This window comes from Dendrobates tinctorius, unplaced genomic scaffold (genome assembly GCF_039654945.1).
Source record: "Dendrobates tinctorius isolate UK_male_01 unplaced genomic scaffold, ASM3965494v1 ptg000028l, whole genome shotgun sequence".
Lineage (NCBI taxonomy): Eukaryota > Metazoa > Chordata > Amphibia > Anura > Dendrobatidae > Dendrobates > Dendrobates tinctorius.
Window position 1 is genome coordinate 13,640,001 of NW_027361696.1, and position 26,248 is coordinate 13,666,248.

Consider the following 26,248-nt stretch of genomic DNA (forward strand, 5'->3'; position numbering starts at 1 on the left):
ATACTGCCCCCCTCATAGTGTATAATACTGCCCCCCTCATAGGGTATAATACTGCCCCCCTCATAGGGTATAATACTGCCCCCCTCATAGGGAATAATGCACCCCCTCATAGTGTATAATACTGCCCCCCTCATAGGGTATAATGCTGCCCCCCTCATAGGGTATAATGCTGCCCCCCTCATAGGGTATAATGCTGCCCCCCCCCATAGGGTATAATGCTGCCCCCCCCATAGGGTATAATGCTGCCCTCCTCATAGGGTATAATGCTGCCCTCCTCATAGGGTATAATGCTGCCTCCTCATAGGGTATAATGCTGCCCCCTCATAGGGTATAATACTGCCCCCCTCATAGGGAATAATGCACCCCCTCATAGGGTATAATGCTATATAGATATAGATAGAAAGATAGATGTAGAAATAGATAGATATAGAGATAGATAGTAGATAATGGATAGAAAGTAGATAATGGATAGATATAGATAGAAAGATTCATAGAGATAGATAGATATAGAAAGATAGATAGATAGAAAATAGATAATGGATAGATAGATATAGAGATAGATAGCTATAGATAGATAGATAGAGATAGATAAGAGATACAGATATAATAATAATAATAATAATAATAATAATAATAATAATAATAATAATAATATAGACATAGATAGATATAGAGTTAGAAAGATAGATATAGAGATAGATAGAGATAGCTAGATGGATAGATATAGATAATAGAGATAATAGATAGATATAATAGATAGATATAGAGATAGATGGATAGATCAATAGACAGATAGATAAATAGAGATAGATAGATAATGAGATATAGAGATAGATATAGTGTTAGATAGAAAGATAGATATAGAGATAGATAGCTATAGAGAGAGAGAGATATAGAGATAGATATAGAGAGAAACAGATATAGAGATAGATAGGTAGATATAGAGATAATAGATATAGAGATAGATAGATAGCTATAGAGAGAGAGAGATATAGAGATAGATATAGAGAGAAACAGATATAGAGATAGAGATAGATAGGTAGATATAGAGATAATAGAGATAGAGATAGAGAGAGCGGTAGATAGAGAGATAGATATAGAGATAGATACAGAGATCGATAAATAGATAGAGAGATAGATATAGATAATAGATAGAGATAGATAAATAAATATAGAGATAACAGATAGATATAGAGATAGAGTAAGATAGAAAGATATAGAGATAGGTAGATATAGATAATAGAGATAGCTAGATAGATAGACATAATAGATAGATATAGATAGATGTAGAGATAGAAAGATAGATATAGATAATAGATAGAGATAAATAGATAGAGAAAGATAGATATAGAAAGATAGATAGATATACAGAGAGATATAGAGATAAATAGATATAGATATAGAGATAATAGATATATATAAGATAGATATAGATAATAGATAGAGATAGATATAGAGATAGATAGATATAGATAATAGATAGAGATAGAAAGATAGATATAAGAGAGAGAGATATAGAGAGATAGATAGATAGAGAGAGACAGAGAGAGCGAGAGAGATATAAAAAAACAAAACAAAAACACAATACTCACCTCTCCTCCTCGCTCCCACGCTGATCCCGGCTTCAGTGTCAGGAGCTGCCCCCTCTGCCAGACACAAAGCGGGTGCGCGATGTAGTGACGTCATCGCGCACTGGCTGTGAGCCAGGAGCAGAGAGGACTGAGGGCGGCGCCGGCCCTGATTTACAGCTGTAGTCTGCAGAGCGGCTCACTGGGCTGGGGGCGGGGCCTCTGGGGGTGGAGACCTGAAATGATATGCACTGCTTCGCAGTGAATATTCATTTCTCTTTAGCAGCGGGGACAGGGGCTCCTGCCTCCTGACACCCGCTGCTGCTCCGCTGGCAGGGGCCCCCATAGCAGCTGCATGGTGTGCGACACACCACTGGCTGGGGGCCCCTGGAGCAGCGGGGGCCCTAGGCAACTGCTGGCCCTGTATGCCAGCAGGTGCCAGGGCCCACCAGATGCCAGGGCCCACCGGAGAATCCTCCGGTTCTCCGGTGGGCCAGTCCGATGCTGCAGGACAGGAGGAGTGGTACTGTACAGTGTATATACACTGGACAGGAGGAGTGGTACCGTGCAGTGTATATATACAGGACAGGAGGAGTGGTACCGTGCAGTGTATATATACAGGACAGGAGGAGTGGTACCGTACCGTGCAGTGTATATATACAGGACAGGAGGAGTGGTACCGTGCAGTGTATATATACAGGACAGGAGGAGTGGTACTGTGCAGTGTATATATATACAGGATAGGAGGAGTGGTACCGTGCAGTGTATATATACAGGACAGGAGGAGTGGTACTGTGCAGTGTATATATATACAGGATAGGAGGAGTGGTACCGTGCAGTGTATATATACAGGACAGGAGGAGTGGTACTGTGCAGTGTATATATACAGGATAGGAGGAGTGGTACCGTGCAGTGTATATATACAGGATAGGAGGAGTGGTACCGTGCAGTGTATATATACAGGACAGGAGGAGTGGTAGTGTGCAGTGTATATATACAGGATAGGAGGAGTGGTACCGTGCAGTGTATATATACAGGATAGGAGGAGTGGTACCGTGCAGTGTATATACACTGGACAGGAGGAGTGGTACCGTGCAGTGTATATACACTGGACAGGAGGAGTGGTACCGTGCAGTGTATATATACAGGACAGGAGGAGTGGTACCGTGCAGTGTATATATACAGGACAGGAGGAGTGGTACTATGCAGTGTATATATACAGGACAGGAGGAGTGGTACCGTGCAGTGTATATACACTGGACAGGAGGAGTGGTACCGTACAGTGTATATACACTGGACAGGAGGAGTGGTACCGTGCAGTGTATATATACAGGACAGGAGGAGTGGTACCGTGCAGTGTATATATACAGGACAGGAGGAGTGGTACCGTACCATGCAGTGTATATATACAGGACAGGAGGAGTGGTACCGTGCAGTGTATATATACAGGACAGGAGGAGTGGTACTGTGCAGCGTATATATACAGGACAGGAGGAGTGGTACCGTGCAGTGTATATATACAGGACAGGAGGAGTGGTACCGTGCAGTGTATATATACAGGACAGGAGGAGTGGTACCGTACCGTGCAGTGTATATATACAGGACAGGAGGAGTGGTACCGTGCAGTGTATATATACAGGACAGGAGGAGTGGTACTGTGCAGCGTATATATACAGGACAGGAGGAGTGGTACCGTGCAGTGTATATATACAGGACAGGAGGAGTGGTACCGTGCAGTGTATATATACAGGACAGGAGGAGTGGTACTGTGCAGCGTATATATACAGGACAGGAGGAGTGGTACCGTGCAGTGTATATACACTGGACAGGAGGAGTGGTACTGTGCATTGTTTGTTTATGTAATGGATGGATATTATGAATAGGTTTTTCCACCTGGGACTTGGAACACGATGCAAATTATTATTCAAAGCAGTTTTTTTTGTTATTTTTAAAGAGGTGATCTAGGAGTTGGAAAAATGATCGCTGCCATTTGTGTATTCAGATCGACCTGGTGTCAGTGGTCCGGTGAGGTGTTTGCTGGCAGGGAGGTGTAAAGTAGATGGGGGGGCACTCACTGTAGGAACATGTTGTAGGTATGCTGCTGCTTCTGGCTGTGAATGTGTGAGATGCTGTTTAATCTTTTTCAGGCCAGGGACTTTTCCTTCTGTGTTTTCATTTTTCTCCACCTTTTGTTCCCAGAGCTATAATTTTTTTTATTTTTCTGGTGACATAACTTGTCTCATCCCCATACAGCTATTACCATATGTACTAAAAAATAATGTACCAGTAAAAAAAGACTTGGCATCAGGTTTCTCCAGATCATTGCTGCATCAGAAGCAGAGGGGGAATGATGAGAGAGGGTGCATCACCTGAGGGTACATGCACACACTGCGGATTGGGGTGCGGATTTGGCCGCGCGGATTTTGTAAAATCCGCAGGTAAATCTGCAGGTCAAAAGACCTGCGGTTTTACCTGCGGATTGGCCTGCGGTTCTGCCCTGCGGTTTTTCATCTCCACAATGGAGGAGATGGCAAACCGCAGCGGAATCCGCAGAAAGAATTGACATGTCAATTCTTTCTGCGGTTTCAAAACCGCAGGAAAGCCGCGCAGAGAAATCCGCACCGTCTGCACAGCGGTTTTTTATTCCCATAGGGAATAATGGTACTATACACCGCAGCAAAAACTGCTGCGGACCCGCAGCAGAATCCGCAGCATGTGCATACACCCCGATGCTCTGTTCTCCATCACTGGTTTCAAGTGTATCGGCATCTGTGATGCCGATACAGTTGAATGCGTGATGTGAGAGGATCCCGCGCTGGCACAAGGCCCCCTAACTCACAGGCCCTATAGCGGCCGCATGGTGTACCGCTATTAGTGGCACGCTACTGGCTGGGGGGACCATTGGCCCTAGGCAAATGCCTAGTTTGTCTGCCCATAACACCAGCCCTGCCCCTCTCTAGTTTTCCCTTACACTCTCTATATCTCTACACTTCCCTAATCTCATGCTAATCTCTCGCCATACTATGCCTCCATTCCACGCTGCCCCTCTCCATATCCGTTTTCTGACCCTTTTTACACTATGCCCTCATACTGCCCACCATGTCCTATTCAAACTGTATCCTCCCCCCTCACACTCTTCTCCTATACAGTATGATGGTGACCACAGCCGTCCATACAGTGTGATATCCACATCATGCCCCCAGTATACACTATGATGTCCCCCACAGCGCCCAATGTATGTATGCATCCCCCCACAGCCCCTTATACAATGATGCCCCCACATATCCTAAATAGTATGATGTCCCCACAGCCCACGTATAAGGTTTTGAAAATCTCACTATAATGTCCCCAACAGCTACTAGTATAATGTACCCCACAGTCTCTGATATAATATGATGTCCCCCACAGCTTCTCTTGTGATAGCTTCCACAGCCTGCCCCTCGTATGTCCCCGCAGCTAGGCCGTCTTATGTTTCCTCACAGGCAGCCCCACACACAGTATGTCCCCCATTTATTGGCAAAATATTAAAAAGGCTTATATTCACCTAATCCCAGCTCCCTGTACACAGTGGCCCCATGTCTCCGATTGCTTCCTATATAGCATTGGACGCTGAATGACGCGATTACGTCACCGTATCGCGCAATTCAACAACCCATGTGTGCCATCTCCAAGGGGGAGCAGACCAGAAGTGGCCTGCGTTGTGCTGCTTTTAACGGCAGAGCAAGGAGCTGACAAATCTCCTCTGTTCCTGTTTCGGGCAGCGTGTCTGACATTAATTGTATTTGCATCTGATAGACTCAAATGCAATTGATTGCAGGGAGGGAGAGACAGCCAGGGAGCAGGACAGAGAGGAATGAGCTGTGTCAGTGACTGACATCGCTCACCTCTGTGCCTGCGCCTCGGCTGTTAGGGTCCCGTTTCACTTAGCGATGCACCAGCGATCCCGACAACGATACGACCTGGTAGGGATCGCTGGTGCGTCGCTAGATGATCGCTAGTAAGCTGCCAAACAGGGAGATCTCTTCAGCGACGCAGCAACGATCCAGCAATCAAACACAGCGATGCGCGCTGGCCAGCGGGACGCCGACAACGAAAAAATGGCCCAGGACATACCTGCATGATCAGCGATAAACAGCAGGGGGGCCAGTCGCTACTGCGTGTCACATGTAGCGAGATCGCAGGCGAGATCGCTGTTGCGTCACAAAATCGGTGACGCATTAGCGATCTCGCTATGTGAGACGGGCCTTTACTGTGCTGAATATTTGCAGCCGGATGAAGATGCTGGGCGACCATCATTTAGCCATGGCACTTTTTTTCTCTCCCCAAAGTGCGCCCCCCTCGGGGAGACTGGAGGCAGTGCTCTAGGCGGTGCCTACCCCTCTTTATGGCCCTGGAGGTGGGGCATGTAAACTCAGTGGGTGGAACGGTGAGCTGGATCTCTTAAGGCCCCTTTACATTTAGCGATGCACCAGCGATCCCGACCACGATATGACCCGGTCAGTATCGCTGGTGCATCGCTAAATGGTCACTAGTGAGCTGCCAAACGGGCAGATCTCACTAGCGATAGAGCGGCGGTCGCACTTACCTTTCAGACGCGGCGAGGGTGTCCGTGTTCCGCCTGTGTCCATGGCTCGCTTGTCGGCTCCAGCAGGATGCTGACGACGAGAAATGGACCAGGCCGATCTCGCGCGATCAGCGATAGCCAGAGGGGGGGCCGGTCGGAGGTAAGTATCACATGTAGCGATATCGCTAGCAATATCGCTGCTGCGTCACAAAATCGCTATGTGTAAAGACCTCTTTAGTCACACGCAGGATGTGCAGAGCGCCATAATTATCATATTTGATTAACCTGTCAGTCACCCCTTGACAGAAGCGCAGCGGGTTTGAGGCACGTCTGCGCTCACACTAGGCCAAACCCAATGTCTTACAGTAGTGTAGACACTGATTGGCGTCCATTGACCTTAATTTTAATATTTTGATAGATCATACTTTTATGGACGTGGCGATAACAAGTGTTTTCATTCTAGAATTCATTTCTAACCCTTTAACTACTACCAATACCCCCTTTAATAGCAGTCATTAAGGGTGCCTTATTATTCAGTGACACTTTTTTAAGATGGTGAGGAAAAAGTATATAGCGGCCCCCGTATGGGCGAAAATGCCGCGACTATCGTATCTGGAGGTCATGTAATGATGTCGGGTTTGGTGACTTGTTAGACCTTGCTAGAAGCACAGCATACCTACAGCAGTGTATAAGGTGGCGATTAAACTGAAAAATAGTCATGTCCCATAGTTGGGCTAAGTAAAAAGGTGAAGAAAAAAATCAATACAAATGTATTAAAAAAAAAAAAAAAAAATACAGAAAGTGGTTTCACCACTGAAAATGCAGCTTTTGTGTAAAAACAAAAATAATTAAAGTTCCACATTAATATGCCAAAAATGTAATATTTTAATAACTGTGACAGACTATTCTTTCTTGACAAAACTAAAAATTTGGAACTAAAACAGCAGTTTACATGGGGAAAAAAAAAACCAACATAATTTTCACATCCCAAATGTTTTAAACTTCCATGAAGAATTTGTGGGTTCAAAATGGTCAACACACCCCTAGATAAATTCCTGGGGTCAATTGTAGGGGAATTCTGCTGTTTTGTCACCTCAGAGGTTCTCAAATGTGACAGTTTCTGCAATCTGTTCCAGTAAAATTTGCACTCTTAAAATCTGACAGCGCTTCTTCCCTTCTTAATTGCACCAAGGAAGTCTTGGGAAATTACCTCGTGTGGCAGAAATTGAGTAAATAATGTTGGCGTCCGTTTTCTCCTGTTACCTGTTGTGAGAAAAATGTTTGAAACTAAAATATAATTGGTGCCATAAAGAGTTAGCAGACTTCCTCACAGCAGATTAGAGTAATTTGAGGGGTGCAATTTTTCACATGATATCAGATCTGGGGGGGGGGGCTCTATGCCTTTCAAAGTCACTTCAAAATTGAATAGGTCTTTTAAAAAAGAATTTGTAAATGTCCTCAAAAAGAGAAAAATATTCTAAATTTTAACTCTTGGCAAAATAAAAGGACTATTGTTAACTATTTGTGTTTTATGACTTGTTTAAGGATAGAAACATTCATTCTTTGAAAAATGCACATTTCTATCAAAATTTTAATCAACTTTCAGATATTTTCATAAAAAAAAATAAACCAATATATAATTTTTTATTTTACATACCGTAATAAAAAAACGCAATCATATCGGCATAAATTTACCACTATTACGACCGAAAGACTGTGAGAAGAGCCTTGCAGAAAATGACCCTGGGTGGCAACATAGAGGCCATTTTAACCGTTTTTTAAAGGGTTGCCGATAGGAGAAACTCCCACCAGAGAAGTGGGTGGAAGTCCTACTTACTGTAACTGGGAAGCCACAAAAGGCCTACTATGATTTAACCTTACAGGAAGGCAAAGAATATGTGAAGCTGAAAATAGAAATGTTGGCACGATTGTTGGTGATAATGACTGTCAGGGCCATTCCCTGGGAGGCCATCTCAGTGTGGACAAAACTGAAGAACAGATAACTGGGATGTTCTATTGACCGGCTGTCACCATGAAATCCTAAGTTATTGCAAGTCCTGTCCCACAGCTGAGATAACTGCTTCCGCCTCTCATCTTCAAAATCCCCTTGTGCCACTGCTGTGTGAGTGAATTGCCATGGACCTGGTCAGGTCTCTAAGTCTGCTTGGGGGCTCCAATATATATTGGTTGTTCTCGACTATGCTATGCGGTTGCTGGAAGCGGTTTCCCTGAGAAACCGCTCAGCAAAAAGTATAGCCCGTGAGGGAGATCCTGACCGACCAAGGAACACTCTTTATGAGTAAAGTCATTAGGGAACAGTGTGATCCCTTGCAAATTACACAGCTGAAGATGCCAGTTTACCATCGACAGACAGATGGCCATGTGGAAAGGTTTTTATAAAACCTTAGAGTATGCTTAACCCCTTCATGACCCAGCCTATTTTGACCTTAATGACCTGGCCATTTTTTGCAATTCTGACCAGTGTCCCTTTATGAGGTAATAACTCTGGAACGCTTCAACGCATCCTAGCGATTCTGAGATTGTTTTTTCGTGACATATTGGGCTTCATGTTAGTGGTAAATTTAGGTCGATAATTTTTGCGTTTATTTGTGAAAAAATCAGAAATTTGGCGAAAATTTTGAAAATTTCGCAATTTTCAAATTTTGAATTTTTATTCTGTTAAACTAGAGAGTTATGTGACACAAAATAGTTACTAAATAATGTTTCCCACATGTCTACATCAGCACAATTTTGGAAGCAAAATATTTTTTTGTTAGGAAGTTATAAGGGTTAAAAGTTGACCAGCGATTTCTCATTTTTACAACAAAATTTACAAAACCATTTTTTTAGGGATCACCTCACATTTGAAGTAAGTTTGAGGGGTCTATATGGCAGAAAATACCCAAAAGTGACACCATTCTAAAAACTGCACCCCTCAAGCTACTCAAAACCACATTCAAGAAGATTATTAACTTTTCAGGTGTTTCACAACAGCTAAGGCAATGTGGAAGGAAAAAATGGACATTTTAATTTTTCCAACACAAATTTCCTTTCAGCATCAATTTTTTCATTTTCACATGGGCAACAGGATAAAATGGATCCTAAAATTTGTTGGGCAATTTCCCCTGAGTACACCGATACCTCATATGTGGTCATAAACCACTGTTTGGGCGTACGGCAGGGCTCAGAAGGGAAGGAGCACCATTTGACTTTTTGAATGGAAAATATGCTGGAATATTTAGCGGTTGCCATGTCGCGTTTGGAGAGTCGCTGTGTGCCTAAACACTGGAGCTCCCCCACAAGTGACCCCATTTTGGAAACTAGACCCCCCAAGGAACTTATCTAGATGCATAGTGATCACTTTGAACCCCCAGGTGCTTCTCAAATTGATCTGTAAATAAAAAAAAAAGTACTTTTTTTTCACAAAAATTATCTTTTAGCCTCAGTTTTTTCATTTTCACATGGGCAACAGGATAAAATGGATCCTAAAATTTGTTGGGCAATTTCTCCTGAGCACACCAATACCTCATATGTGGTCATAAACCACTGTTTGGGTGCAGGGCAGGGCCTGGAAGGGAAGGAGCGCCATTTGACTTTTTGAATGGAAAATTAGCTCCAATCGTTATCGGACACCATGTCGCGTTTGGAGAGCCCCTGTGTGCCTAAACATTGGAGCTCCCCCACAAGTGACACCATTTTGGTAACTAGACCCCTTAAGGAACTTATCTAGATGTGTAGTGAGCACTTTGAACCCCCAAGTGCCTCACAAAAGTTTATAACATAGAGCAGTGAAAATAAAAAATCATTTTTTTTTCCTCAAAAATGATTTTTTAGCACGCTATTTTTTTATTTTCACAAGGGTAACAGGATAAATTGGACCACAAAAGTTGTTGTCCAGATTGTCCTGAGTACGCTGGTACCCCATTTGTGGGGGGGGCACTGTTTGGGTGCACGGCAGGGCGCAGAAGGGAATGAGCGCCATTTGACTTTTTGAAATGAAAATTGGCTCCAATCGTTAGCGGACACCATGTCGTGTTTGGAGATCCCCTGTGTGCCTAAACTTTGGAGCTCCCCCACAAATGACCCCATTTTGGAAACTAGACCCCCTAAGGAACTTATCTAGATGCATAGTGAGCACTCTGAACCCCCAGGTGATTCACAGAAGTTTATAATGCAGAGCAGTGAAAATAAAAAATCTTTTTTTTTTCCTAAAAAAAAAAATTTTTGTCTGCAATTTTTTATTTTCCCAAGGGTACCAGGATAAATTGGACCCCAAAAGTTGTTGTCCAGTTTGTCCTGAGTACGCTGGTACCCCATATGTGGGGGGAGACCACTGTTTGGGCACACGTCGGGGCTCGGAAGGGAAGTAGTGACATTTTGAAATGCTGACTTTGATGGAATAGTCTGCGGGCATCATGTTACATTTGCTGAGCCCCTGTGTGCGGAAACAAGACCCCCAAGGAACTTATCTAGATGTGTGGTGAGCACGTTGAACCCCCAAGTGCTTCACAGAAGATTGTAACGCAGAGCCGTGAAAATAAATAATCATATTTTTCCCTCAAAAAAAAAATGATTTTTAGCCCGCAATTTTTTTTTTCACAAGGGTAACAGGATAAATTGGACCCCTAAAGTTGTTGTCCAGTTTGTCCTGAGTACGCTGATACCCCATATGTGGGGGATGACCACTGTATGGGCACACGTCAGGGCTCGGAAGGGAAGTAGTGACGTTTTGGTATGCTGACTTTGATGGAATGGTCTGCGGGCATCATGTTACATTTGCAGAGCCCTTGATGTTCCTAAACTGTGGAAACCCCCCACAAGTGACCCCATTTTGGAAACTAGACCCCATAAGGAACTTGCCTAGATGTGTGGTGAGCACCTTGAACCCCGAAGTGCTTCACAGAAGATTGTAACGCAGAGCCATGAAAATAAAAAATCTTTTTTTTTTCCTCAAAAAATGAATTTTTAGCTCGCAATTTTTTATTTTCACAAGGGTCACAGGAGAAATTGGACCCCAAAAGTTGTTGTCCAGTTTGTCCTGAGTACGCTGGTACCCCATATGTGGGGGGAAACCACTGTTTGGGCACACGTTGGGTCTCAGCAGGGAAGTAGTGACATTTTGAAATGCTGACTTTGATGGAATGGTCTGCGGGCGTCATGTTACATTTGCTGAGCCCCTGTGTGCCTAAACAGTAGAAACCTCCCATAAGTGACCCCATTTTGGAAACTAGACCCCCCAGGGAACTTATCTAGATGTATGGTGAGCACCTTGAACCCCCAAGTGCTTCACAGAAGTTTATAACGCAGAGCCGTGAAAATAAAAAATCATTTTTTTTCCCTAAAAAAAAAATTTTTAGCCCGCATTTTTTTTTTCACAAGGGTAACAGGATAAATTGGACCCCAAAAGTTGTTGTCCAGTTTGTCCTGAGTACGCTGATACCCCATATGTGTGGGGGAACCATTGTTTGGGCACACGTCAGGGCTCGGAATGGAAGTAGTGACGTTTTGAAATGCAGACTTTGATGGAATAGTCTGCAGTCGTCATTACGTTTGCAGAGCCCCTGATGTGCCTAAACAGTGGAAACCCCCCACAAGTGACCCCATTTTGGAAACTAGACCTTCCAAGGAACTTATGTAGATGTATGGTGAGCACTTTCAACCCCCAAGTGCTTCACAGAAGTTTATAATGCAGAGACATGAAAATGAAAAAAACATTTTTTTTTCCACAAAAATAATTTTCTAGCCCCCAATTTTTTATTTTCCCAAGGGTAACAGGAGAAATTAGACCCCAAAAGTTGTTGTGCAATTTTTCCTGAGTACGCTGATACCCCATATGTGGGGATAAACCACTGTTAGGGCACACGTCGGGGCTTGGAAGGGAGTGAGCACCATTTGACTTTTTGAACGCAAAATTGGCTGGAATCAAAGGTTGCACCATGTCGCGTTTGGAGACCCCCTGATGTGGCTAAACAGTGGAAACACCTCAATTCTAACTCCAACCCTAACCTCAACACACCCCTAACCCCAACACATCCCTAATCCCAACCCTAACCCCAACACTAACCATAACACTAACCACAAGCCTAACCCTAATTCTAACCCTAACCCTCTTTTCAACCCTAACCCTCTTTTCAACCCTAACCCTCTTTTCAACCCTAACCCTCTTTTCAACCCTAACCCTAACCCTCTTTCCAACCCTAACCCTAACCCTGATGGAAAAATAAAAATAAAAATATTTTCTTTATTTTATTAGTTCTTCCTACCTATTGGGGTGATAATCGGGGGGGTTCATTTACTTTTTATTTCATTTTGATCACTCTGAGAGTGATCAAAATGAAATAATGGAATCTGCAGCCGGCAGATTCGGGCGGGCGCACTGCGCATGCGCCCGCCATTTTCTAAGATGGCGGCGCCCATGAACCGGACCCGCCGGACACTGGGAGCGACGGGGGGACTTGGAAGGTGCCGGGGGCGGTGAGAGTGGGTGAGGGGGGATCGGAAGCTGGCGGGGAGCGAAGGGAATGGGAGGGGGGGCAGATGATGACAGCGGCGGCAGATCGCCGCTGTCATTCAGTGGCAGGGGGGGCGATCGCCGGTGGAGGGGGGAGTCAAATCGGTGTCTCCAGCCATGTCCGATGCTACTGCAGCATCGGCCATGGCTGGATTGTAATATTTCATCAATTTTCATTGATGAAATATTACTATCGCTCTGATTGGCTGTTTCACTTTTAACAGCCAATCAGAGCGATCGTAGCCACGTGGGGGCGAAGCCACGCCCCCTGTGAATTACAAAGCCCCCTGTATCTGCGGGTCAGGTGACCTTTCATTAACCCCGGTCACCCGACCCGCAGGGGGGCTTTGAATTCATGACACAGGGTATGCGTCATAGGTCGGATTGGCACCGACTTTCATGACGCATACGCTGTGTCACAGGTCGGGAAGGGGTTAAAGGGGTTGTCCGAGCTTTTCACATAATCTCAGTACATATCTGGGCTGCAGAATTATGACAATAAGTAATTTAGTTTGTCAATAGTTTGCACGGTTTTCTAGATATTCTGAACAGAACGTCCAAGGGGGGGTGTTATGGCATTGAAATGAGAACTAGTCGTAACCTCCTACTCTACTCCAAACATGCCCTCTGCTAGAGGGGGAGGATTTGTTACTGTGTGATGAGGGCTTCTTCATGTGGACGGGGAGGGCCTGTAGCTATGGAGGGTGAGGTTGTTGCTATAGAGGGCATGTTTGGAGTAGAGTAGGAGGTTACCACTAGTTCTCATTTCAATGCTATAACACCCCCCCCTTGGACGTTCTGTTCAGAATATCTAGAAAACCGTGCAAACTAGTGACAGAAAGTAAATTACTTATTGTCATAATTCTGCAGCCCAGATATGTACTGAGATTATGTGAAAAGCCCGTACAACCCCTTTAAGAAATTTATAGAAAAGGACGATGAGATTGTCTCCTCCCGTCTCTATTATTCTCTTTCCGAGAGAATCCACTAATCTCTACCGGATTTTCTCTGTATTCCTGTATGGTGGACATCCACAGGGTCTCCTTGATATAGCGAAGGAAACCTGGGAAGTCGAAGTCACGCCCACCAGAGCATCATTGATCACATCATCCAGATTGCAGGAGAGGGTTGAGAAGGTAATGCCCATCATAAAGGAATATCTCCAGGCCTAAGAAGCGCAATCCTGGGTCTACAACCGGTCAGCCAGGGTGAGGCAGTTCAGCCCCAGGGATCGAGTCTTCGTCTTTGTGCTTATTCCCTACAGTAGAAAATAAGTTTTTGGGTAAATGGCAAGGCCATATGAGGTGATAGAAAAGCTGGGTGAATGAACAACAAGGTTTATCAACCGGAAAGACGTAAACTGTGTCAGGTTTACCACGTCAATCTTATCAAGCCATAGCATGACAGGGTCCCCGTTGAAACGCTATGTTTTCTGGTCAAGCCAGAAGGGGCCATTGAAGGTGTCACAATAGCAGACATGCTGTCGGAAGCCCCAAAACAGCCATGTTGGGAATTGCTGCAGCAGAACCGGGACCTGTTCTGAGATTTGCCGAGTATACAGATGTCATAGAACAAGAGGTTCTGACAGAACCCCATGTGCGGGTGAACTTGAAGTCCTACCGAATTCCCAAGGCCAACCAAGAACTGATCTCTTAGAAAGTGAAGCATATGCTCAATCTCTGAGTCACTGTGGAATCTGAGTGGATGGTCAAGCCCGATTGTCCTTGTTCCAAAAAGCAATGGAGAATAGAGATTCTGTAATAATTATTGGAAGCTGAACGAAGTCTCCAAGTTTAACGCATATCTGATGCTGCGTGTCAATGAGCTGATTGAAATACTTGGGCCGGTAATATACATAACCACCTTGTATCTAACAAAGAGATATTAGCAAATCCCCATGTCACAAAAAGGCAAGGAGAAGACTGCTTTCTCTACGCTCGACGGATGCTTCCAAAAACGTCCAGATGCTGTTTGGACAGCAGGGAGCTCCGGCCACTTTCCAGAAGGCCATAGACCTGATCCTCGCTCCCCCATAAGAACTACAACGCAGCATTCCTGGGTGATATTGCAATCTTCAGCCCGGATTGGGGATGTCATGCTGAAAAGGTCCAGGCGGTGTTCGATGCTCTCAGGAAGGCGGGGTTTTGTATAAATAATAAAAAATGTGCCATGGGGAAAGAGGAGGCCAAATACCTTGGATATGTAGTAGGTAGAGGCGAAATCAAACCCCAGATCGATAAAGTGGACACAATCCAGAAATGTTCGAAACCTCTCTAAAAGAAACAAGTTATGGTCTGTCTTGGAATTGTGGGGTACTACAGGAGGTTCATCCCAAACTTTGCCATGATGGCCGGATCACTGACTGACCGCATTAATGGGGCAGAACCGGTTATGGCCAAATGGACTAAGAAGGCGGAGACGGCCTTTCAAGAACTGAAAGTAGCCTTCTGTGAATGGATGGTCCTGATAGCCCTCGACATTAAGGAATTTGAACTCCAAATGGACGCCTCAGAAGTCGTATTAGGAGCGGTCCTTCCTTTCTCAGGAGATACATGGAGAGGAGCATCCTGTTCTCTACCTAAATAGGAAACTGTTGGCATGTGAGTAAAATTATTCCATTATAGAAAAGGAATACTTGGCCATACAGTGGTTGGTGATCACATTGCGATATGATCTCTTATGACGAAAATTTTAGTGTCAGACCATGCCCCATTCAGGTGAATGAGGGACAAAAAAGGGAAAAATGCTCAAGTTACCCGCTGGTTTTTAGCCCTGCAGGATTTCCACTTCCATGTAGAACATAGAGCCGGGAAGTTACATGGTTATGCCAATGCTCTCTCTCTCAAGAATCCTGTGTCTAGTAGTAGAAGGTGCCAAGCCCCACAGCTTTAGGCAGTGGGGAGAGGTATGTAAGTGTTCGCACCACGCCGGAGTTCTGCTCTGACAGGCAGGGTCTCCAGCGTGTTAGCTTCCAGACTCGGCGAGGCAAGCCTCCAGAAGTGGACCCTCTGGATCATGACCCCGAGGGGCCCCTGGGCAAGCACCCAGGTAAAGCCAACCCCTATACAGGGATCGTTAGGAGCAGGCCCAGAGGTTCTAGTACCACGATAGCCGGTACCATGAGGGGCGGCTCTGAAAGGACTGGAGTAGGACTGTGGGCAAGGCCCGTGTAACAACAGGACGGTGCAGGACACGGGAGACAGGACAACAGGAGACAGGACCGAAGTAGCACTGTAGGCGGGAACCACGGAACAACAGGACTGAGCAGGACACGGGGAATAGGACTGGAGCTGGACTGCAGATGAGGACCACAGGACAACTGGACAGAGCAGGATACGGAAGACAGGACAGAAGCAGGACTGCAGGAGTGGACCACGGGGCTACAGGAGGCAGGACCAGAATAGGACAGCAGGACGGAGCAGGGACCGCAGGAACAAAAGCAAGGGAGAGTGAGATGTCCAGAGACAAGAAGAGTCACGGGCCTAACATGCATTAGAAACACAAAGATCAGGCGCCTCCATTACAGGAGGGCGGCCTGATATGACCTGACACTGCCTCCCATTGGTCCGGCGGTGTTTCCTGGTCAGGGCCCAGCCAGAGCACGAGGAAGATGCGGTCGCGGCCCACGGTGCATGCGCATAGCGTGCAGTGACGTCGTCGGCTGCGGACCAGTCAGAGGAGGACGCCGTAGCTGTCGGGCAAGAGGCTGTGGTGCAGGAGCGAGGAGGTGAGTATAAGGTGGCGCGATGGGGGCCGTGACAGTACCCCCTTGGCAAAAAGTCTCCTGAGTATGCAGGGAGAAGTGATATTCTCCCGGGGTTCCCAGGACCTCTCCTCAGGCCCAAAACCCTTCCAGTCAATAAGGAAAAAGGTCTTCCCTCTGACCCTCTTCATGGCAAGAATGTCTCTTACCTCGAAGATTGTCGGTACCAACCGGCTGAGAAACGGGATCGGGTGCGGAGTAGAAGCGGTTTAGTACCACAGGTTTCAGGAGAGAGACATGGAAGGTGTTCGGGAATCTGAGTGAAGCAAGCAACCTCAACCTGTAGGCGACTTTATTGACACGTCCAAGGATTTCAAAAGGACCGATGTACCATGGACCCAACTTGTAAGTGGGCAACTTTAGCCGGATATACTTGGATGAGAGCCAGACTTTCTCCCCGGTACAACACGGTGGAGGATGCAGTCTCCTCTTGTCGGCCTGATTCTTCATCCGATCACCTGCTCTCGAGGGCCGTGTTGGTCTCGGCCCAGATCTTGGGAAAACTCCGTGGACAAGGAGTTGGCTGCAGGTACTTCAGAAACAGGGGTTACAGGAAGAGGAACACCACGGTGTCGGCCAAACACAAAAAACGGAGACTTGGTTGAGGATTCACTAGTATGGTTGTTGTAGGCGAACTCGGCCCAGGGGAGTAGGTCAACCCAGTCGTTTTGGTGGGCGTTGGAATGACGCAGGTACCCAATCAATGTCTGGTTAGTTTGCTCCACCTGCCCGTTGGACTGCGGATGGTAAGCGGAGGAGAAATCTAGTGATACATCCAAGAGCTTACAAGGTGCCCGCCAAAACCTGGAAGTGAACTGAACTAATCGGTCAGACACTATACGTCGAGGGAGTCCATGTGGTCTGAAGATCTGATGGATGAAGACCTTGGCTAGCTCAGGAGCTGAGGGGAGTCCGGTCAGAGGGATAAAATGTGCCATCTTGGAGAAGCGATCCACTACCACCAAGACCACTGTACAACCGGACGAACAAGGCAGGTCGGTGATGAAATCCATGGTGATGTGTTCCCAGGGCACCGCAGGGACTGGCAATGGAAGCAGCAAGCCGGACGGAGGCCATCATGGTACTTTGTTCTTTGTGCAGGAAGGACAAGCGGCAATGAAATCAACCACGTCTTGGCGAAGAGTAAGCCACCAGTAGTGACGGGAAACTAGAGCGAGCGTCTTCTTTGCTCCGGCATGACCAGCCAGTTTGGAGGAATGACCCCAGAGTAAGACCCTTCTTTTGACATCCTCAGGCATGAGAGTCTTGCCCGGAGGTGGAGAAAGCAGATTCACAGGAGCCACGGTGATGATTTTAGCGGGTTCAATAATGTGTGAGGGCTCCTTCACTGTCTTGGTCGGCTGGAAGACCCTGGACAAGGCATTGGCTTTAGTGTTCTTGTTGCCAGGGCGAAAGTGGAGCTCGAAATCAAAGTGGGCAAAAAATAAGGACCACCTGGCCTGTCGAGGATTGAGCCTCTGCGCAGACTGGAGATAGGCCAAGTTTTTGTGGTCAGAGTAAATTACAAAGGGATGGACAGCCCCCTACAGAATATGATGCCATTCTTCCAGGGCGAATTTTATAGCTAAGAGCTCATGGTCACCGATCAAGTAATTGCACTCTGATGGGGAAAAAGCCTTGGAAAAAAGTCCACAGGGACGCAGTCGACCGGAGGCATATTTCTGGGACAGTACTGCTCTGGCTCCTGTTGAGGATGCGTCCACCTCAAGCATGAAGGGTCTGCTGCTCTCGGGATGGTGCAACAACGGAGCTGTAGAAAAAGCCTGTTTTAGAGTCTGAAAGGCCTCTTCAGCCTCCGCAGTCCAAGAATTGGGGTTCGTCCCCTTTCGGGTAAGGGCGGAAATAGGCTTGGTTATTGAGAAAAAGTGAGGGATAAATTGCCTGTAGTAATTGGCAAATCCGAGAAACCATTGTATAGCCCTTACTCTGACGGGACGAGGCCATTTGAGAATGGCGGACAGTTTCTCGGGATCCATCCTCAATCCAGCGTCGGAGATAATGTAGCCCAGAAATGGCAAAGAAGTCTGTTCAAAAAGACACTTCTCAATCTTCGCGTACAAGCGATTCTCCCGAAGACGCTGTAGTATCAGATGAACATTCCTATGGGAAGAAAGATCCGGTGAGAACACAAGGATAATAATTTATTTCTATAGCGCCGACATATTCCGCAGCACTTTACATTTCAGAGGGGATTTGGACAGACAATAGAAATTACAGCATAACAATAATCACATAGATCATAACAGATACCAAGAGGAATGAGGGCCCTGCTTGCAAGCTTACAATCTATGAGGAAAAAGGGAGATATGAGAGGTGGGTGGTAACAACTGCCCTGATTGTTTGGACCAGCCATGATGTTAAGTGTGTAACAGTACAGACCCAGAGGGCTAATGGATGCAAAAAGCATGTGGGAACATGATGCGGGGAACCTGGTTATGGTAAAACTTTTGGCTGTGCCACTCAGGGATAGATTAGGTCAATGTGTTGAGGCGGTAGGCCAGTCTGAATAAAGGCGTTTTCAGGGCACACTTAAAATTGTGGGGATTGGGGACTAATCGTATTGACCTGGGAAGTGCATTCCAAAGAATTGGCGCAGCACATGTAAAGTCTTGGAGTCGGAAGTGGGAGGTTCTGACTATTGAGGATGCTAACCTCAGGTCATCAGCAGAACGGAGGGTGCGGGTAAGGTGGTATACTGAAACAAGGGAGGAGATGTAGGGTGGTGCTGAGCTATGGCGGGCTTTGTGGGTGATGGTAATAAGTTTATACTGAATTCTGGAGTGGGTCGGTAGCCAGTGTAATGACTCGCACAAGGTGGAGGCATCGGTGTAACGATTGGTGAGGAATATGATCCTGACTGCAGCATTCAAGACAGATTGGAGAGGGGAGAGTTTGGTAAGAGGGAGACTGATTAAAGAGAGTTACAATAGTCGAGATGAGAATGAATAAGAGAAACAGTAAGAGTTTTTACGGAGTCAAAAGTAAGAAAAGGTCGAATTCTAGAAATGTTTTTGAGGTGCAGATAACAAGAGCAAGCCAGTGATCAAATGTGGTGGGCAAAGGAAATCTTGGAGTCAAGTATGACCCCAAGACAGCGGGCATGTTGCTGGGGAGTAATAGTGGAACCACACACGGAAATGGCAATGTCGGGTATAGGTACATTAGTAGAGGGAGGAAACACAAGGAGTTCAGTCTTTGACAAGTTCAGTTTCAGATATAGTGAGGACTTGATGTTAGACACAGCATTTAGACAATCGCTGGTGTTTTCTAGAAAGGCTGGCATGATCTCAGGAGAAGCGTATAATTGGGTGTCATCAGCATAGAGATGGTACTGGAAACCAAATCTACTGATTGTTTGACCAATAGGGGCAGTGTACAAGGGGAAGAGGAGGGGGCCTAGAACCGATCCTTGAGGAACCCCAACAGTAAGGGGAAGGTGAGAGGAGGAGGAACCGGCAAAAGATACAGTAAAGGAGCGGTCAGAGAGATAGGAGGAGAACCAGGAGAGAACGGTGTCCTTGAGGCCAATGGAAAGGAGCATAGCTAGGAGGAGCTGATGATCCACAGTGTCGAATGCTGCAGGATGTCATCCAAGTACACTACGACACAGGAATACAAGAGGTCCCGGAAGATCTCATTGACAAATTCATGAAACACAGCGGGAGCATTGCAGAGACCAAAGGGCATGACTAGGTACTTGTAATGGCCGTCTCGAGTGTTAAAAGCTGTCTTCCACTCGTCGCCTGCGCGGATACGGATCAGGTTGAAGGCTCCTCTAAGGTCTAACTTGGGAGATGATCCGAGCCCCTCTGAGGCGATCAAACATCTCCGGAATGAGTGGAAGAGGGTACCTATTCTTGATTGTGATATCATTCAAGTCCCTATAGTTAATGCACGGACGCAGAGATCCATCCTTTTTCATGACAAAGAAAAAACCGGCTCCTGCGGGAGAGGATTTCCATATAAAACCTTTGGCAAGATTCTCCTGGACGTACTTGGACATGACTAAGGTCTCTGCAGGAGATAGTGGGTAGATCCTACCGATAGGAGGAGTGGAGCCGGGGATTAGTTCAACTGGGTAGTCAAAATGCCGGTGCGGGGGAAGGGTCTCCGCTTCCTTCTTATCAAAGACGTCGGCGTAGGAGCAGTAAGCTGAGGGCAGCCCAGAGAGGTCAGGAGGTGGCCGTAAGGCAGCAGCAAGACGAATGGGGTTCAGGTACCGAGCATGGCACAAGTGTTCCCAGCAGAGTACTTCACCCGAAGACCAGTCGAGAACCGGCTGGTGTGTCCGAATCGCATGGGACAGATTAGGCAATACGTAAAAGGCAATCTTTTCATGATGTAAGGCTCCGCCTTGCAACTCCATCTCCTCTGTGATCATAGTGACGGTCTCCTGTAGCGGTCTGCCATCCACTGAAGCAATTAACTGAGGATTTAGTAGGGTAACCACAGGAATCTGGTACTTGTCCACCTCTTCACGCCGGATGAAGTTACCTGCCGAGCCCGAATCCACATAGGCCACCTCGGAGCCACGTCTCCGACCCGATACCAAAAGGACAGACATAGTGAGGGGTTGAAAGTAATTACTAGGGAGGCCTCTCTTACCTGGCCTAGGTGGAGGAGTTTCCCGGTCTCTGTGGACAGGAATGGAGGAAATGCAACGTCCCTCTGCAATAGAAGAATAGGCCTTGCGCCCGTCTCTTCCTCCGACGAAACTCAGCCAACTTGAGACGATCTACCTGCATGGGTTCGGCAGGGGGAGCAGAAGGAGTCCCGGATGGACATGGATTAGAGGACCAATTGGCAGAAGGAACCAGTCTAGTGGGCTTCCTGTCCCTAGCCGACTCCCGGGCGCGCTCCTGAAACCGTAGATCTATGCGAGTGGCCAGTTAGATAAGATCGAGAGACCACGGCAGAATGCCCCTACGAGTGCCGCATTATTCCAACCTAGCTCAGAGGAAAGAGTACGGAAGTGGATAGCATACTGTCCGAACGTGAGGGCACCCTGGTGGAGATTAAAAAGAGACTTGGTAAGGAAGGCTAATCGGCCTGGCTCATCAAAGACCCTGCGAAAGGTATCCAACAAGACGGGAAGGCTCGAAACTACGGGATCATCCCATTCCCAGAGAGGGTTCAGTCAGGACAGGGCCTTCCCCTCCAAATGGGACATAATAAGGGCAACTTTGGCCCGGTCAGAGGGGTATTGCTGAGGTAACAATTCAAAGTGGAGGCTACACTGGTTTAAAAACCCCCTGCAGAGTTTGGGGTCGCCACTAAACCGAGGTGGCTTGGCGAGGCGAGGGGAAGGGTGAGAAGAGGAAGCAAGAGTCGAAGTCTGTGCCGTGGTGGCAGACTGGAGAGCCACCAGACGATTGTCAAGAGGCCATATACAGTTGAGGCCAAAAGTATTGACACCCCTGCAACTCTTTCAGATAATACTCAGTTCCTTCCTGAAAATGATTGCAAACACAAATTCTTTGGTATTATTATCTTCATTTAATTTGTCTTAAATGAAAGAACACAAAAAAGAGAATGAAGCAAAAAGCAAAACATTGATCATTTCACACAAAACTCCAAAAATGGGCCAGACAAAAGTATTGGCACCCTCAGCCTAATACTTGGTTGCACAACCTTTAGCCAAAATAACTGCGACCAACTGCTTCCGGTAACCATCAATGAGTTTCTTACAATGCTCTGCTGGAATTTTAGACCATTCTTCTTTGGCAAACTGCTCCAGGTCCCTGATATTTGAAGGGTGCCTTCTCCAAACTACCATTTTTAGATCTCTCCACAGGTGTTCTATGGGATTCAGGTCTGGACTCATTGCTGGCCACCTTAGAAGTCTCCAGTGCTTTCTCTCAAACCATTTTCTAGTGCTTTTTGAAGTGTGTTTTGGGTCACTGTCCTGCTGGAAGACCCATGACCTCTGAGGGAGACCCAACTTTCTCACACTGGGCCCTACATTATGCTGCAAAATTTGTTGGTAGTCTTCAGACTTCATAATGCCATCCACACTGTCAAGCAGTCCAGTGCCAGAGGCAGCAAAGCAACCCCAAAACATCAGGGAACCTCCGCCATGTTTGACTGTAGGGACCGTGTTCTTTTCTTTGAATGCCTCTTTTTTTCTCCTGTAAACTCTATGTTGATGCCTTTGCCCAAAAAGCTCTACTTTTGTCTCATCTGACCAGAGAACATTCTTCCAAAACGTTTTAGGCTTTTTCAGGTAAGTTTTGGTAAACTCCAGCCTGGCTTTTTTATGTCTCGGGGTAAGAAGTGGGGTCTTCCTGGGTCTCCTACCATACAGTCCCTTTTCATTCAGACGCCGACGGATAGTACGGGTTGACACTGTTGTACCCTCGGACTGCAGGGCAGCTTGAACTTGTTTGGATGTTAGTCGAAGTTCTTTATCCAACATCCGCACAATCTTGCGTTGAAATTGCTTGTCAATTTTTCTTTTCCGTCCACATCTAGAGAGGTTAGCCACAGTGCCATGGGCTTTAACTTCTTGAAGACACTGCGCACGGTAGACACAGGAACATTCAGATCTTTGGAGATGGACTTGTAGCCTTGAGATTGCTCATGCTTCCTCACAATTTGGTTTCTCAAGTCCTCAGACAGTTCTATGGTCTTCTTTCTTTTCTCCATGCTCAATGTGGTACACACAAGGACACAGGACAGAGGTTGAGTCAACTTTAATCCATGTCAGCTGGCTGCAAGTGTGATTTAGTTATTGACAACACCTGTTAGGTGCCACAGGTAAGTTACAGGTGCTGTTAATTACACAAATTAGAGAAGCATCACATGATTTTTCGAACAGTGCCAATACTTTTGTCCACCCTCTTTTTTATGTTTGGTGTGGAATTATATCCAATTTGGTTTTAGGACAATTCTTTTTGTGTTTTTTCATTTAAGACAAATTAAATGAAGATAATAATACCAAAGAATTTGTGTTTGCAATCATTTTCAAGAAGAAACTGAGTATTATCTGACAGAATTGCAGGGGTGTCAATTCTTTTGGCCACAACTGTAGGTTAGACTATGGGCCTGAGTATCACGCTGCTGACCCAGCTCCTGTTGAAGACTGGCCAGCTGAGTAGCATTTCCCGGATCAGCGGCCTGTAGGGCCGACAGACAAAAGTCCATGGACTTCATAACGGACATTATGCGTCCCCGGTTCTCCTGCAAAAAGAGCAACTCTTTTTGGGCGGTAGCAGAGGTACCGGCGGGATCCATGGCCTGATTTTACAGTTAGCGTCCAGGCTCGGCGAGGCAAGCCTCCAGGAGTGGACTCTCTGGATTGTGGCCCCGAGGGGCCCCTGGGCGAGCAGCCAGGTGAAGCCAACCCCTATATAGGGATCGTTAGGAGCAGACCCAGAGGTTCGAGTACCACGATAGCTGCTACCAAGAGGGGCGACTCTGAAAGGACTGGAGTAGGACTGTGGGCAAGGCCCGCGGAACAACAGGACGGTGCAGGACACGGGAGACAGGACTGGAGCAGGACTACAGGAGAGGTTCACGATACAACAGGAGACAGGATTGGAGTAGGACTGTAGGCGGGAACCATGAAACAACAGGACGGAGCAGGACACGGGGAATAGGACTGGACCACAGGACAACTGGACGGAGCAGGACACGGAAGACCGGATAGAAGCAAGAGTGCAGGAGTGGACCACGGGGCTACAGGAAGCAGGACCGGAATAGGACTGCAGGAGAGGAGCACGGGCAGCAGGACGGAGCAGGGACACAGGACTGGAGCAGGGACTGCAGGGACAAAAGCAAGGGAGAGTTAGATGTCCAGAGACAACAAGAGTCACGGGCCTAACATGCATTAGAAACACAAAGATCAGGTGCCTCCATTACAAGAGGGCGGCCTGATATACCCTGACACTGCCTCCCATTGGTCCAGCGGTGCTTCCGGGGCAGGGCACCCCTGGAGCACATGGAGGAAGATGCGGCCGCGGCCCATGCGTGTAGCATGCAGTGACGCAGTCGACCAGTCAGAGGTGGACGCCGCTGCTGTCAGTGGGCGAGAGGCTGCGGCGCAGGAGCGAGGAGAGTATAAGGTGGCGCGACCGGGGCCGTGTCAGTGTGTCTCTTCACTCACCCATGCTGCATTCAGTTCTTCCCTTCCCCATGATCTGCATGCTTCCAGCCTCTCTTCTGGCATTGTCCATAGGGCACACGCGCGTGCACTCCAACCCTCTTAATGGGTCAGCGGTTGCCCTTGCTATTTCCTCCCCAGCTAATAGCTGTGGAACATTATGTATATATTGCTTCCTCCCCACTGGGGAGGTGCCTGAGCAACCTTCCTGTTTTGCAGTCCCAAACCCCCCCCCCCCCCAGGTCCGTCCTCTGATCCCCCCCAGGTCCGCCCTCTGATCCCCCCCCAGGTCCGTCCTCTGCCGCCCACAAACTCCCCCCAGGGTCCGTCCTCTGCACACCCCCCAGGGCTCGTCCTTTGCACCCCCTCCAGGGTTTGTCCTCTGCAAAGGGTCCATCCTTTGCCCCTCCCCGGGTCCGTCCTCTGCCCCCCCGAGGGTCCGTCCTCTACCACCCCCCTTCTCTGGGTCTGTCCTCTGCCCCACCCCCCTTCTCTGGGTCTGTCCTCTGCCGCCCACCCCCCTCTCAGGGTCCGTCCTCTGCTCCCTCCCAGGAACGTCCTCAGCCCCCCACTCTCTCAGGGTCTGTCCTGCGCCCCCCTTCAAAGTCCGTCCTCTGTCCCCCCAAACCCCCCGGGTCCGTCTTCGGCCTCCCCAAAATCCCCCCAGGGTCCATCCTCTGTCCCCCCAGGGTTTGTCCTCTGCAAAGGGTCCATCCTCTGCCCCCCCCAGGGTCAGTCTCCTGCCCCCCAGGTTCCGTCCTCTGCACCCCCCCCAGGGTTTGTTCTCTGCAAAGGGTCCGTCCTCTTCCCCACCCTTCTCAGGGTCCGTCCTCTGCCCCCCCCCCAGGGTCCGTCCTATGCCCCCCCTCCGGGTCCATCCTCTGCTCCCCCAGGGTCTGTCTTTTACCCTTTGGGTCTGTCCTCTGCACCCCCCTAGGGTCCGTCCTCTGTCCCCCCAGGGTTTGCCCTCTGCAAAGGGTCGGTCCTCTGCTCCCCCAGGGTCCGTCCTTTACCCCCAGGTTCGTCCTCTGCCCCCCAAACTCCCCCCCAGGGTTCGTCTTCTGTCCCCCCAAGGTCCATCCTCTGCACCCCCCAAGGTCCGTCCTCTGCACCCCCCCAGGGTCCATCCTCTGCACCCCACCATGGTCTCTCCTCTGCAAAGGGTCCGTCCTCTGCCCCCACCCAGGGTCCGTTCTCTGCCACCCCACCCTCTCAGGATCGTCCTCTTCCCCACTCCACCCTTCTCAGGGTCTGTCTTATGCCCCACCCAGGGTCCGTCCTATGCCCCCCCCTCTGGGTCCATCCTCTGCTCCCACTGGGTACGTCCTTTACCCCCCTGGGTATGTCCTCTGCCCCCTCCAATTTTCATCCTCTGCCCCCCCCCGGGTCCGTTTTCTGCCCCCCCCCTGGGTCCGTTTTCTGCCCCCCCCCCCCCGGGTCCGTTTTCTGCCTCCCCCCCCCCGGGTCCGTTTTCTGCCTCCCCCCCCCCCCCCCCCGGTCCGTTTTCTGCCCCCCCCCCCCAGGGTCCATTTTCTGCCCCCCCCCCCCCCCCCCCCCGGGGTCCGTTTTCTGCCCCCCCCCCCCCCCCGGGGTCCGTTTTCTGCCCCCCCCCGGGGTCCGTTTTCTGCCCCCCCCCAGGGTCTGTCTTCTGCAAAGGGTCAGTCCTCTGCCCGCCTCAACTCCCCCCAGGGTCCGTCCTCCCCTCCCAGGGTCGTCCTCC

General features: G+C 48.0%; 1 long non-coding RNA gene across 1 annotated transcript; it reads right to left on the reverse strand.

Annotated features, from left to right (window-relative positions):
* Nucleotides 1-16,683: 16,683 nt before the first annotated feature.
* LOC141085108 (uncharacterized) lies at nt 16,684-24,741 on the reverse strand. The gene is made up of 2 exons (XR_012231212.1): nt 24,532-24,741; nt 16,684-18,527 (listed from the first exon to the last, which is right to left on the reverse strand). It is a non-coding gene; the product is annotated as an uncharacterized lncRNA (long non-coding RNA).
* Between the last annotated feature and the right edge of the window lie 1,507 nt (nt 24,742-26,248).